General features: G+C 51.7%; 1 protein-coding gene across 5 annotated transcripts in view; it reads right to left on the bottom strand.

Moving 5' to 3' along the window:
* Nucleotides 1-13,198, bottom strand: part of CAPN5 (calpain 5) — a 59,534-nt gene extending 46,336 nt beyond the window's left edge. For 2 of the 5 annotated variants that reach the window (XR_012509756.1, XM_010973469.3), the window contains exon 1: nt 4,451-4,649. The gene's annotated coding sequence lies outside the window, so the exon portion shown is untranslated. Of the gene's footprint in view, nt 1-4,226; nt 4,250-4,450; nt 4,650-13,044 lie in introns of those variants that run through there. The other 3 variants (XM_010973470.3, XM_045509028.2, XM_045509030.2) reach the window with 3 other exon arrangements.
* Nucleotides 13,199-13,496: the final 298 nt, after the last annotated feature.

The raw sequence follows: 13,496 nt of genomic DNA, 5'->3' as shown, positions 1-13,496 counted from the left end.
CAGAATGTCCTACTGACATCCTCATCCTCAAGTGGGGAGACTGCGGCTCAGGGAGGGGCAAAATGGTTCCCTTCCTAGTGCCTCAGAGTTCTCACCAATAAAATGCAGGTCTTCACTCTGTTGGCCCAACCTGCCCCCACGCCAGCTCCCCTCACACATCTCGGCTCCAGGCAGGATTTAGCCTCATTCGGCCTCGGTGTACTTATCTGCAAAATGGGGCTCCTGGCCCAGCCTCACCCTCACAAGGTGACGGTGGCGATCAAGAGACCCTCAAGAGCACTGGGGTGATTGAATGAACATCTGAAATAAGCTGCGCTACACTCTGAAAGGCTTAACTGAGTGTTGTCTGGGTATGGTCACTGGAGCAACCCGTGGGGACAATACCATCACATTCCCTTCACCCAGACCTCCCTGAGCTCTGGCTACCATGGTCTCAGGCTAGGCTCTGGGGCCAGAGAAGCAGCAGCCCAGACTCTGCCTGCAAAAGCTCCTAGGCTGGGGTGGGGGTGTGGGGACAATGAAGGTGACACCCTTGGGGGGAAACCAGCAGCTCTGGGCACCCAGGAGGGGGAATCTCAGAGAACGACCTGCAGTGACACTGCAGTTGATTCCTGTGGTAGCCTGAATAATGGCCCCCAAAATATCAAGCTCCTAATCCCTGGAACCTTAGACTATTACCTTATATGGCAAAAGGACTTTGCAGATGTGATTAAGGATCTTGAGATGGGGAGATTATCCTGGATTATGTGGGTGGCCCCTAAATGTAATCAAGGTGTCCTTAAGAGGGAGATCTGACTCCAAAAGAGAAAACGGCAGTGTGACAACAGCAGGAGATGCTAGAGTGACGAGGCCACAAGGAACACTGGCTCCCCTGGAGCTTCTGGAAGGAACCACCTGACAACATCTTGGTTTCAGCCCATAAGACTCCCTTCAGACTTCTGACCTCCAAAATAGTAAGAGAATAAATTTGTACTGTTTTCAGCCACTCTGTCTGTGTTAACTTGTTACAGCTTCGCTAGGAAACAATACCATTCCTGAACCACAGTGTGGTGGGCCTGTGGCCTCGCACCTCTCTCCTGCTCGAGGAAGTGAGGGAGGGAGTGAAGATGAAGTTATTACTCCTTCAGTTGCTCCAATGGAAAACAATCCTCCCAAGCGCTAGTGTCTTAGTGACTATTATTAGTAACAAATCAGTTGAGTCCCACCTCCCTCACCCAGACTGGCAGAAGTTACACAGCAGCAGGGGGCACTGGGGCAGGGGCTGGCCTGCAAGGGCAGACAGATAAGGCCAGCAGGATCTCTGTCTCTTGTCCCTCGGGCCACAAGATCCTGTAGCCACCCTGGGAACACCCTGACAGTGCTGCTCAGCTGGGTACCTATGGATGGGCTTGGTCTGTTCTGGCCACATGCACCAGTGTGGCAGAAAACCACAGCCCATGCCCACAGGCCACCAGAGCCTCAGCCAGCGGCACCCTCACACTCCTAGCCCCAGGGAAGCTGGGCCCCTAGAAACACATCCCTGAAACATTAGAACAGGGAGCAGTAACTCAGGCCATTACAGGCCAGCAATGCCCACATTCCACAACTTTCTGTGTCCAAGCTTGAGGGCTAGCTTCCTAAAACATCCTGGATTAAAACCCCAAAGGTACTTGGCCCATTTTGCCACTAGTGAGCAGGGAAAGACAAGGCCTGAGGCCAAAGCGAAGTCGGCAGCTCAGCCTGAACTGAAGTGAGGCCATTCCAGGCCGTCACACCAGCCCAGGGAGGAGAGGCTACAGAGACGGCTGCAGGAGAGGCCCCTGGGGGACCACTCTCAGCCAAGGAATGTTTTGAGCAGAAAAGGCAAGGCGTGAAGGCGCAGAAGAGGTCTCTGGAGGGGCTAGAGAGGTGGAGGGAAGGCGGCTCTAAAGGCACTCAAAACATTTGAGGACACAGAGGCAGGGAAAGGCCTCTCTCAGAGCCAGGTGAGGCACTGGGCACAAGACACTTCCACGCCTGCTGGGCCCCAGACAGCAAGCCTGCCTACATGAGGGGGCTAAGAGGGCCACAGTTTTCCACCACAGAAGCCAAGAGGGGCTTCCACTTCAGTGGGGAAGACCCTGTTTCCTTTCACCCTTCTCCCAAAGTCAGGCCCCTCCTTCCTCTGGGTCGTCCACTACCCCCGCACCCCTGGCCAGGGAAGAAGGGACTACGTGATGCTGATTATTAGTTACTATTAGTTGTAATGGCTACCAAACACCATGTACTTCATAAAGCATTTTTAGTAACGTGATTTACTTCATCATCATCCCCTAGATCTCTGAGATTAGGCAGCATTTACCCCCATTTCGCATACAAGGATACTGAAACTCACAGAGGAAGTTCCTTGCCTCAAGGTCACGTGCCAAGCCTGTCTCATCAAGGAAGAAGCTGGACACAATGACAGGTCATGCAGGTAGGAGGTGTCATTAAGAGAAGCTTCCTTGTGCCCACTGGCGGCTCCAGGAGGGTCTCCTGTTCAGGGACCAGGGCTTCAGGGCTGTCCTGACAGCCCGCAGGGAAAGGAGGGGCAGAAGTAGCCAGAGACAACACTGGCCTGGGAGCAGTGTTCTGGATTATCACCCCAAAAGCCCACAAGCCTCTCAAACCACTGTGTCCAACCCTCATCTCATCAACTTCCCGGGACTAGCTCCACCCCGACTGGTGGCTCCACCTCTGACAGGGCTCCCTCATCCCCTCTTCCTCACTGGGGGCCCCATGCAGCCTCTTAGCACTTCCTGTTCACCCCCACCCCTGCTCTAGGAACCTCTATCAGATCTCCAGCGCCAAGCCTGGCCCTGGGTGGGGAGATGGGGAGGGGAGAGGAGAGGAGAGGGGGCCTCTCCTTGCTCTGGCCTCCTCCTCACTGGCCTCCATTGCAAGTCCTTCACCACAGAGTCAACAATGACTCTTCTGGGACACACACCTGAGGACTTCATGCCACTCTCCACAGGCTATCATTCAGCTGCATGCCTCCAGGCCTTTACCCAGCTATTCCCTGCACCTGCAGTGTCCTGCCCTTTCTCCTCTGCTTGGTGAACTTCTCATCCTTCAAGACCCAGCACCGATGTCTTCACAATGAAATCTTCCCCAGCTCCCAGGCAGGGACTGGCTTCCAACACCTGGGTGCAACTCTGGACAGGGGCTTCTCTGTTTTACCCATCTGCCTCACCAGTCAGAAGAACTGGTCCTCAGGGCACTGACCCCACTTAAGCATCTCTTCCTGGCTCCTAGCTTTGGCCTGAAGCAGCAACAGCTGGGCCCACCCTACCCTGCAAGCCCTCAGCCAGCAGCCAGGACTCCCCACCTCAACACCAAGACTCTGGGGACTGGAGCAAAGACCAGGCCCAAAGACCTTGGGTGGGAGGGTCTCAATCCTTGCAACAGAACGCAGTGATTCCCCAGGAGGCTGCACCCTCAAAGGGTAGTTTGAGCCCCACCCTCAAACCCCTCTCTTCCAGGAAGTCTGCCCAGATTTCTCCTTCCCCAGAATCCTAGGTATAATTGCCCTCGGCACCCTTCTTTCAAATGCTGGTCCTGGGAGAGGGTTCTGGTTTGAGAGCCAGGACAACCCAGGTGCAAATTGTGGCTCAGCAGCCCTGAGAGAGAGTAGCTCATTTCACCTTCTCTGTCCCTCTCTCCTCAACCCTGTGGGGTCTAGGGCTGAATCCCACCACATGAAATGAAGCCTGGAGAGAACTTGGCACCTGTTAATGACCTGTCCTACTTCACCCCTGGACCCCAGGTAGGTTGCCCTAGACTCCCAACTATGAAGGGCGGAGGCAGAATGAGAGAAGCCCAAGATCCAATTTCCCTCAGATTTTCCCCCACTTCCCCACGCCCTCACAGACACATCCAAGCCCAAGAGCCATTCTCCCTCAGATTCTCCCCCACCTCCCCACGCCCTCACAGACACATCCAAGCCCAGCAGCCCAGGAAATAGGACCCCATGACCTGGGAAGAGGGTCAGGAAGGGAATCGACTTTGGCCTTGCCATCTTTCCCAAGCCTCCAGGGAAGGGGGATGGGGAGGTTCCCAGGAGGGGGTGTGGAATCGAAGGAGTAGAAGGCTGAGAAGGGATAGGAAAGCGAAATTGTGGGGTTTGAGGAGGGGAAGAGCCGGTCAAACCCCGAGAGCTAAACCCTAGCGCGTCTGAACTAGGAAACTGGCTCCGGAACACCGGGGGTCAGTGGGAAGAGGCAACTCACCGGGTGGGGGTGGGGACGAACACCAGGAACCTGGGCTGATACTAGAGATCCCCGCCCCCCGGGGCCCCAAGGCCAGCGCACATCTCCTTCCTCGCCGGCTGCGGGATGTGCACCCCCACCCACAGATTCGTGCTCACAGGGCATGCACTGGCCCGCGCTGCACCCGCGCGCGCGCACACACACATCCGAAACACACACATGAACACACGCGCGCTCGCACACACCTCCTTCAGCGCAGCGCCTCCTACCCGCCGCGACGCCGCGGGGCCAGCGGACTCTAGGGACGCAGGGCCGAGCACGCACTGGAGCAGAGGCTGGACCGGCCCCAAACAGCAGCCTCCGGCTCCAGCCGGAGATCAGCTGGGGCTGGCCTGGGGCGGGGGCTCGAACTGGGACTCCCGGGCGACCCGCCCCTCCCCGCGGCCTCCGCCCATTTTGGGACAGAGGCGTGGTCTCCAGAGGGGCGGGCGGGCTAGGATTGCAGCGCATGCGAACTAGAGCCGAGCTGTGAGGCGAACTGGCAGGGAGGAGGATGCGGAGTTCCCGCAGCAGAGGTGGAGAGGATTTGGGGACCCGGGCGGCTCAGCCCGACCCGGCCCGCGCTCTCCCTCCCTCCGTTCCAACCTCGCTCTATCCGCTGTGGAACATCTCCGGGAGCCCACCCTCTCCCAGGGCCCAGCCCAGGGAGGCAGCTGCCTGAGGATTCCGTGCGAGCCCCTGGAGGCTCTCAGGCCCGCGGAGCTTTAAGCACGCATCTCCTGCAGAGACCCGCAAGACCAATGCAGGGAGATGGGAAAAGAAGTCTCAAAGAGGCAAGCGCCCATCTTTTCCCCATCTCCATGTTCATATTTCATTCCTAAGACTTGCGATGAAGGAACGCGACTCACACAATCCAGGAAGCTCAAAGAGAGCCCTTGTCAGATGGGGAAAGCTGGCTCCGGGGCCATACTAAGGTTTCATTTACTCGAGCTGTGATAGGACGACGGCAGGAGGGGCAGGTTTCCAGACTAAGACTGAGAAGGTTTGTGAACCACCAGCCTTGGCACACAGTATGTATGGGCTCTGGATCAGCAGGGCAGATGTGTCTGTTCTGCTCATCCCACACCTGTGTCAGCCACTTTTTAGACAGAGAAACTCAGGCCCACTCATCTCCCCCTCCAGTGTTCCCAGTCTCCGTAAATGATTTCATCCACCTTTCAGTCACTCACACTAATCAGGCCTCTTCCACAACCTCAGCCTCTGTCCGAGGCCTCCCAGCTGTTTCTCTGCTTCGTGTAGCTCCAGCCCCTTACAGAGCCTTGCAAATATGCAGCCATGACCCACTACCCATAAAACAATGTTCCAAGACTGTGCCCTGCCTGACTCCCTCCCCCAGGACCCCACTGCACTGCAGACTCCCCAGCCCTCTCTGCTCCTCTCAAGGGCTACCAGCTTCCCCACTCTCAGAAGACCTTGTTTAACGGGGACCTGCAAAGTCTGAAAGGCTCTTTCTTCCCTCTCTACATGGCATGTCTTGCTATCAGGCCTGGCTCTAATGCCGAGTCTCCACCAGGAAGCCCGCTGGCCCCCTCAACTGTTCAGCAACACCCCTCACCCCCACCTCTCCACTCTGTTTCCAGGGCCCTAAACTCATGCTGCCTCTCTTGGAGTTGGTGATGGAGTCTGTAGGAGGGTGAGGCTGAGGCTCATTATGGGGAAGACAGCAGCACCTGGTGCAGCCAGGCAGCTCTGGGCTCAAGTCCTCACTATTACTGGCTGTGTGGTCCAGGCAAGTTCTCTCTCCTATCAGAGCCTCATTTTCCTGTCTGTAAAATGAGCTTCTAGCAGTAGTGTGTGATGATCAGGTACAGGCAAGTCCTGGGGCCCTATAAGGCCCCAGCATGTAGGGTGTTGGGCAGCATTGCGATGTGCTCAAAGGTGGAGCTGGGGTCACGTCTGGGAAAACGTTTCTGCCTCAGCCCACACAACAGTGGAGTTCAGAGGAAGCTCAGGCCCTCTTTTGTATTTCAGTGTTGGAACCACAAAAGCAGTGTTGTGTGGTGGATGCAAGAATGGACTCTGGACTCACTGGCTGGGCTTATATTAGCTGTGTGACATTGGACAAGTGACCCAACCTCTCTATGCCCAAATCACCTCACTTATAAAATTTTTATAGTAGCACCCACGTCATAGGGTTGTTATGGGGATTAAATGGACCGAGCCACGTAAAACCCCTAGAGTGGGTCTGGGCTCAGAGTAAGTGCCCAGCAGGGCTTGGCTGATGCTATTTTTATTTTGCCCAACCCCCAATTTTGTGAAGACATGGAGTCCCCAAAAGCAGAGACTTGCACATGGGTGGTTAAAGCCTGGCCATCCCAGAATGTCAGTTCTGGGAGGGCCCACCTCAGAGCCCATCTCTGGCAGCTCCCACCTTCTCTGACAGATGAGGAAAGAGACCTAGAGAGGGACAGTGACCTGTTCAGGGCACCCAGCCTGGTGGGGTGGGAGTGAGAAGGCATTGGCCCTGGTCCTGTTGGGGGCTGGGGGCAGGGGGCGAGGTTTCCAGACATGACAGGAAGAGCCTGGTCTCCCAACAAGTCTGGGAAAGGAGTGAGGCTCTGATGATGCTCTGGACCTGGGTCCCTGCTGGTCGGTTGCCATAAACTGAGTCACTGAATGGTGCCATCACCAGGCCTGTTGTGTAGGTGCTTTTCCTATTTAATTCTCACAACCACCCTCGGCAGGAGCCCTCATTAGCCCCATTTTACAGATGACAGAATTGAGCCTCAGGGAGATGCCCCGGTCACACAATTAGGAAACGTCAGAACTGGGTTCCTACCTACCCTGTCTGACTCCACTCTTGTGCCTCCTCCTCCTCTTCTCTCCCCCACAGAAATGCTACTGGCTCCTTGACTTGCTGTCCAACCTCTGCTTGCATTCCCTTGTACCTGGGAGCTCATTCCCTCACAGAGTAGCCCTTTCTACTCCTTCTTAGAGACCTTGTCACCCAGAGCTGACATAGTTCCCTCTTCCCAGTTCTGCAGGACTTCATAACCTCCACCCCACTAGAGCCATGGAGAAACCCCTATCTTCACTGCTCCTGTATGTAACAGAGTTTCCCAAGTGAAATTCTTATAATAATCATTTCTTTTAAAAATCCCAACAGATCTAATTGCCCAGCTATCACTTGAGAACCCTAAAAAAGCCCCTTGGCATGGGCAATGACTCAAAATAGAGGCTCCAAATGGCTGGTGTCTTGGGGTGGGATATTCAACTAACCATGTTAACCAGTTCCCCCACTCCCATCTAGCCAGGGGGCGGGATCGCAGGGGAGGAGTGGACTTGGATACACAGAACTTTCAGGTTGGGAGTAGCTGCTGATGGTATCCTGCTGAGAGTTCGGAAAATGGGAGAATCACATTGGACTCCAGGGGAGAGCAGACACCATGGAAAATGGGGATATGGAGGACAGAATGAACTTTGAGTTGCTCTTAATTCCATGATGCTCTGAAACACTGCTTATATTTTGTTAGTATCTTGGATATTATTAAGAACCAGCCAGGGCCAAATGGGATTTATTCCAGGCATGCAAAGTTGGTTTAACATTAGCAAATCCATTAATACCATTAGTTTGCCAGGGCTGCCATAACAGAGTACCACAGCACTCTGTTGTACTTAAACAACAGAAATTTACTGTCTCACAGATCTGGAGGCTAGAAGTCCAAGATCAAGGTGTCATCAGGGTTGGGTCCTTCTGAGGGCTATATGGGAGAATCTGCTCTGTGCCTCTCTCCTAGCCTCAGGTGGTTTGCTGGCATCTTTGGCATTCCTTGGCTTATAGAAACAATACCATGATCTATGCCTTCATGTTCCCATGTGTTCTCCCTTTGTGTGTCTATTTCTGTATCCAAATTTCCCCTTTTTATAAAGACACCAGTCACATTGGATTAGGGTCCACCTCCTGACCCCGTTTTAATTTGATCACCTCTGTAAAGACCCTATTTCCAAGTAAGTTTACATTATGAGGCACAGGGAGTTAGACTTCGACATCTTTGGGGGGACACAATTCAACCCATAACAAGCATGAACCGAAGGGGAAATCATGATTTTTCTCTATAGATGCCAAGAAAGGCTTTAACAAAATTCAACACTGATTCATGATAAAAATACTCAATGAAATAGGAAATGAGGGGTGGGTATGTACTTAACAAGATAAAATGTAGTCCTAAAGCCAGCATCTTACTTAATCAGGAAACAGTGGAAGCATTTCCACTATGATCAGGAACACGGCAAGAATAGCCACTATCTACACTATGATTCCACGTTGTTCTAGAGGAATTAACCAATGCAATTAGACAAAATAAATCAATTTATGGCCTAAGGCTGGATAAAGAAGGAAAGAAGGAAAAAACTATATCTCTTTGCAGATAATATAATGTTATACCTGAAAACCCCCTAGAGAACCAGTGATAAAACTAATTTAAATAGTAAGAGTTTAGTGAAGTAGCAGGATACAAAATTAAAATACAAACTCCAATGGCCTTTATATATACCAACAATAAACAGAGGTCATAAGGGTAGAGAAAGCACTTCATAATAATAACAATAAAAAGATTCAATGCTTAGGAACAAATTTAAGGAGAAATACATAAATTCTATATGAGGAAAAATTTTGAAACATTCTTGAAAGACACTAATGAAGAACAAATATGAAGACCTCCCTGTTCTTGGACAGAATGAGTCAACATTATAAAGATGTCAGTTCTCCCTAAATTAATTTGTAAATTCAATGCAATCCCAATAGAAATACCAGCAAGCTGTTTCATGAAGATAGATGAGTTGCAAAGTCTGTATGGAAAGATAAACATGCAAGAATAGGAGGGAAAACACTGGAAAAGAAAAGCCATGAGGTGGAAACAGCTTTAGCAGACATTAAAACATAAAGGCTTCTGTAATTGAAAATAGTTGGCACTGGTGCATGAACAGACAAGTTGCAGTAAACTAGGAATTTAGCAATAGACCCAAAGACACCTTTACCCAAGTGATCTGAGATATGCCCCTTTGACACATACTAAAAATGCGCTTGTTATAAATGGTATTGGGACAACTGGGTAGCCATTTGGAAAAAGATAAAATTAGATCTATATGTCACACCCAGCAAAAGAATAAGCTACATGGACCGGGGCTCTAAATGTAAAAACTAAAACCACACAAAGACCAGAAGAAAACATGGGTGACTTCCTCTTTAACTTCGATGTTGGGAAAGGCTTTCTAACTATGCTTCAAAACCCGGAGGGCATAAAAGACCAATAAATTTAACTACATGAAAATTTTAAAAAAACTTTGCATGACACAAAACACCATAAACAAAGTTTGTCAGAAAACTGACAAACTGGAAGAAAATATTCATAACATAATATCACAAAAGGCAAATATCCCTAATATATAAGTAACTCTTAAAAATTGAGAACAAAACCTAAAAATCCAATAGTAAAATGAGGTGGCAAGGCATGAACAGACAATTCACCAGAAAAGATATAAAAATGACCCTCAAACATATGGAGGAAAGATGCTCAGGGACACTCCAAATTAGAGAAAGGCAAATGACAACAACACTGAGATGGATACTGCTTCTTACCTAATCAGACTCACAAAAAAATAAAAATATCAACATCTTCTGCTGGCAAGGTTGTGGGAGAACAGGCACTCGAATATATTGCTGATGGGAATGCATATTGGTGTAATCCTCTGGAGGAAAATTTGGTAATACCCAGTAAAATTAAATACATGCTCACCCTTTAACCCAGGAATTCCACTTCTAGGAATTTATCCTGAAGATAGACCTCCAAAAATGTGAAAATACATATGTAAAAGGTTTTTCACTAAAGGGTTATTTTTAATTGCACAATGTTGGGAACAACGTACCCGAACATGGAGAGTGATGGATAAACTATAGCATAGCCTATCCATACAAAGGAGCACTATGCAGCTGTAAAAAAAAAAATCTCTGACTTTAGATGGCATTAAATCCAGCATGCACTATTTAGCGAAAAAAAGCAAAAGCCAAGAGTATCTGTATGGTGTGCTCCTCTTCATGTGAAGGAGAAGAGACTATGAGGACATACACACGTGTCTGCTCATTTATGCAAAGGAAATGCAGGAAGGACAGATGAGAAAGTGAAGAGATTGGTTCCCATTAAGGGCAGGTGGCAACGGGTGGGAAGATGTGGGAATGGGGCTGGGAGAGCAAGGAGGAGGAGTGGTACTTCTCTGACTGTATCTTTTAAATTTTTATTATCGAGATATAATTCACATACCACAAAAATCATCCTTTTAAAATGTAAGATTCAGTGGATTTAAGTCTATTCACAAAGTTGTACAATCACCACCACTTATTCCAGAACATTGTCATCATCCCAACAAGAAATCCTATCCCCATCAGCAGTCACTCCCCATTTACCCTTCCCCTGACTCCTGACAATCACTAATCTGCTGTCTCTGTGTATGTGCCTATTCTGAACATTCCCTGTAAACAGAATCTGGCTTCTTTCACTTAGCATAACTGTTTTCACGGTTCATGGACGTCATAGCATGTATCAGAACCTCATTTCTTTTCGTGGCTGGGTAATATTTCACTGTGTATATTTACCACATTTTGCTTATCCATTTAGCCTTTGGGATTTTTCCACTTTGGGGCCAGTATGGACAATACTTCTATGAACATCCATATACACATTTTTGTGGGACATAGGTTTTCAGTTCTCTTGGGTAAATACCTAGGAATGGAGTAAGGCAATGAGATGGTTTTTGAGGAACTGCCAGGCAGTTTCCCAAAGAGCCCAGAGCACCACCATGAGAACCTCAATCCTCCCCACCAAGCCCTGCCAGTTGTGGGTCCTGGAGATCGTCTTGGTGGGAAAATGTTGCCCAGGACCTCAGCAGATGAATGGAACTTTAGTGGATCTGGTGCAGGGTCAGGGGGCAGCTGGATCCAATGGTTCCTGGATTCTCCAGTGTCCTGCCCAGGCCAGCACCAGTAGGCGGGGTGGGGGAGTAGCATGGGTGCAAGGAATACCCTGGGTGCTTCCTGGACCATCTGAGATCCAGAGGGCCTGCTGCCCATGGCCCTCCCTCAGGCAGAGTCCACATGCCCACCCACCCCCGCTGAGGGGATCTGGCTCTGTCATGGGGTCCCAGCTCAGCACTGAGGAGGTGGGGTGGAGGTTGGGAATAGGGGGAAATACTGCCAAATGGGGTGCCCAGAGGGTCCTGGCTGGGCCTTAAAAGACTTTTAGGTCCAGAGGGCAGCCTGGGAGAGGTGGATCTGGTGTTCCCTCAGGCACCTGGGGGCAGGGGCTTATTTGGCTAAGAAGCTTTGGATTTAGTGGAAGGTTTCAGGTACTCTGGCCCCTGGGAGGGCCCTGAGGGGTGAGAGGGAGCACGTGCCCCACTGTGGCAGGCCCCTTGGACACCCACTTGAGCCGCGGTTGCGTGGGGGCTGTGTCTGGAGTCTCAGGCCACACAGGCAGCTGTCTTCCATCTCTGAGAGTTTGGGGAGCTCCCTTCTTCCCACTTCTGTGCAGAGGCCAGTACTGCTCATGCAGGGGTGGGGTGGGGAGCTTTGGAAGACATCAGGCTGGGTCCAGCAGTGAGGCCGAGGCTCTGGCCTGCAGCCCACACGCAGCTGCTACGGAGGGGATGAGGGGAGGGGCAGGAGGAACAGGGAGCCCCGCTGACACCTGGTGTAGAACATTCTGAAAGACACTCAGGGCCTCCTGTCCTCCGCCGCATACTGGGGAGCTGTGGGGATGAGTGGAGGTAGGATCCCAGGCAGTTGGGGTGTGGTGTGGGGAACCCCTGTCCCCCCAGGTGCTGCCACAGGCTCCCAGGACACGTGCGGGCCGTCTCCCGGACTGTCTGTGCCCGGTCACCCCACCCCAAAGGCCAGGCCGGAGCCAGCCTTCCTATCTGCCCTGACAAGCACTCCCCTCCCCTCCCATTCGCCCCTCCCCCAGGTTCCAAGCCCTGCACACTCCACCTCCCCTGACCTCTGCCCCCCTCCCAGGTCTGGCACATTCCTTGCTCCCCTACTCATCACCTCCTCACTCTCCCCAGGGCCCCTCCTGCCCCTGAGCTCCTGTCTCCCTCAGCCAAATGAACTTTCTAGAATACAAATCTAATTTGTGATTGATTGCTCCAAACTCTTGAGAGCAAGAGTAAAGGAAAAAAAAAAGATGACATTTTAAAAACTGATGTCATTTCTGTGTTCTTGGGAGTATGAGAACAAACCTTCTGGAAAGACTGCTCTTCTGCTGTGAAAAATAGATTAATGGGCCTGTTTACTCAAAGGCCAGGCAGAGTCTAGGCTGGAGGGGAGAAGAGGGTCATGGCCAGGACAGAACAATTCTGTGAAAGACCGTCCCAGGGTGGAGGAGGCCAGCTCTAAAAACTGTTACAACATTGACTTAAGGCTAAGAGACTGGCCGTTTCCCGGCCGCCAGTCGAGCCGCAGGTGGTTCTGCTCTCCGGGAGGGGGAGGGGCGGAGTCCTCACTCTGGGCAGCGACGGGCTCCACTCAGGGGCCACCGACAGGCAAACATGGTAGTTAGCATTCAAACCCCAGACTGTCCCCTCCGCAGGGCTGCATTCTGAGCTGAGCCCTCACTGCCACACGCCTGCTGGGCGATGCCGGAGCCACGGCTCCCCTCCCGGCCCACTTTCCTGCCCACTCAGGGCCCTTCTGGCTCAGACTTCCTGTCTCCCCACAATCTTTATTTGCTCTTTTCTTCTGGGTTTGAGGGTGGGGCTTGGGATGGGGGAAACTGGGGTGGGGCCTTACCTTTGAGCTCCACCTTCACCTCTTGCCTCAAACGGGTTTCGGCCTCCAGCTCTCAAGTGCCGCTGAGTCAGGTGGCACTGAGCAGGTTTCCTCTACTGAAGACACACACGTTACAGCTGTGTGTGTGCGCATGCTCGCACACAGCCTAATTGCCACCTGCCTCCTCTCTGGAGCCCAGAGGCCTGGCCTCCGGCCTAATGCAGCTGCAGCCTTTGGCTCTGGGTGTGGTGAAGTTCAGGCACGGTGCCTGGGGCCATGGTCAAGGCCCAGGAATGGCAGGCAGGAGGCCATGGCCCAGCAGACTTGGTGACTTTGGGCAGGTCATTCACTTATCTGGGCCTCAGTCTCCACATCTGCCCAATAGGGATGATAATAATCCGTGTTCCCAAGATGGGGTGTGGATCCAAGAAAGTCAGGGGCTTGGAGGTGCTTTACAACACTATATCTCTATA

This window comes from Camelus bactrianus, chromosome 10, assembly GCF_048773025.1.
Source record: "Camelus bactrianus isolate YW-2024 breed Bactrian camel chromosome 10, ASM4877302v1, whole genome shotgun sequence".
NCBI lineage: Eukaryota > Metazoa > Chordata > Mammalia > Artiodactyla > Camelidae > Camelus > Camelus bactrianus.
Note: the sequence above shows the minus strand (reverse complement) of the source record. Positions and strands in the feature narration are given on the sequence as shown.